This window comes from Myotis brandtii, unplaced genomic scaffold (genome assembly GCF_000412655.1).
Source record: "Myotis brandtii unplaced genomic scaffold, ASM41265v1 scaffold120, whole genome shotgun sequence".
Taxonomy (NCBI): Eukaryota; Metazoa; Chordata; class Mammalia; order Chiroptera; family Vespertilionidae; genus Myotis; species Myotis brandtii.
In genome coordinates this window covers 6,089,229-6,091,021 of record NW_005354174.1, presented here as the reverse complement: position 1 = coordinate 6,091,021, position 1,793 = coordinate 6,089,229, and positions in this window count along the sequence as shown.

The following is a 1,793-nucleotide window of genomic DNA, read 5'->3' as shown; positions in this document are numbered from 1 at the left end:
TCGGCTGGGATGGGAACTGAGGAAGAGGGCTGGATAGGGGAGGTAGGGGAGGGAGGGGAGAAGAGGTGGAGCCCCCAGAGAGAGGCTCGGTGTCTTTCCAGCAGGGAGACCCTTCTGGGCCCATGCCCTGCAGTTGATCCACCTGATCCAGCTCCTGGCTGACTTCTCTCTGGTGAGGCTCACCCAGACACGTCCACCCCCTGCGCCTGACCCTTCGGAGGAGCTGTCCAGGCTGCTTGTCCCAGGGCACCCCCACCCCAGCTGGCCCCTCTCCTCCCTCTGTCCCGGATGTCTTTCCCCAGCCCCCTTTTCACTAACTTACCCTTCAAGTCCATCCCTCCAAAGTTGGCTCTGGAAAGCCAACTCTGAGCACAGCCCTCCAGCACCCCCAGCACCCCAAACCCCCACCATCTACATCCCTGGGCCTCAACTGCTGATTTTCCTGGCTGCCCCGTCTCAAGGAGTGTTAACCAGGGCAGGGTAAGAGCCACACCTTCTATGACTCTGTCCCGCCCTGGAGTCTGGTGCAGGGCCTGGCACTTAGAGCGTATCAGTGTCCTAAGGCTGCGGTAACAAGTGAGCACAAGCTCAGTGGCTTCAAACAACACAAACGCATTACCCTCCAGGTCTGCAGGTCAGAGGTCTTCATGGTCACGCGGAGTCACGTCCAGGTGGCGGCAGGAGGCTCCCCGGGAGAGTCTGCTTCTTGTCCTTGCGGGCTCTGAAGGCCGCCTGCAGGCCCGGCTGGAGCCAGCGACAGCGGCCAAGCTGCTCTCCCCTCTGTCCCTCTGACCTCCTCGGGAGCCCCCCTTTTCCATTTTCAAGGCCCCTCGTGATTACATGGGGCCCCAGATCGTCCAGGATAGCCTCCCTATCCCAAGGTCAGCTGATCAGCAACTTTAATTCCACCTGCGACCGTAATTGTCCCGTGATCAGGCAAGTAGTTAATATAGTCACAGGTCCAGGGCTTAGGAGGGGGGCATCTTCGGGGATTCAGTAAATGCAGGTTGAACAGAGATGAGTGAGTGAAATGAACCTACAAACTTCATGGCGGTGTACCTTCAACAGGAACAGTTTTGCACCTTCTTGCCACAATGGAACGCCTTAAAAGGGCATCCTTAGACTCACGTGCTCAACAGATAACCCGCTCAGTGAAAACCAGCTGAGGCCCGCCCTCCCACGGCCCTGCAGCTGGCATCCCACGGCTGCCCTTCTCCCCCACACGTGGGCTGTCATTCCCCATGGACCCCCAAGGCACCATCGAGCATCACCTGCGAGAGTTCACTCCCCGCTCTGATACCTTTGGTGAACTCCCTGGGCACAGTGGGTGGATTCCACTCTCAAAATCTATATGTAGATTTTTTTGTTTTTAATCTGAATTTCTAATAGAGACTTCTAGAAGGTGATGACTCATTACCGAAGGACCCAGCCAGGGTCTTTAAAGAGCAAGTTACCGGGAGCTTTTCATACATCATCTTGCCGCCCCCAGGAGCCAGCCCGGAAGGCATGGAAATGGGGAATGAGTCTTGGGGGGAAGGGAGCTCATTGCCCAAAGCCTGCCAAGGTCATTTTATGCTGGGAGCATAGACCTCTCACAACATGGACTGATAATTCTACTTGGACAGCTCCTTCTAACCAGAGTTAGCTGATTCCTCCCCCCTCCCCCCCAATCCCTTTGTTTTTCTTCTGGGGGAGAACCAGGGCTGGTTGCTACAGCAACCAATTTATTTCTGCAAGTGCATTTTAACTTTTATCAGATCTTTCCTTTAACAGGAAGTTTTTCCTTGGGCGGG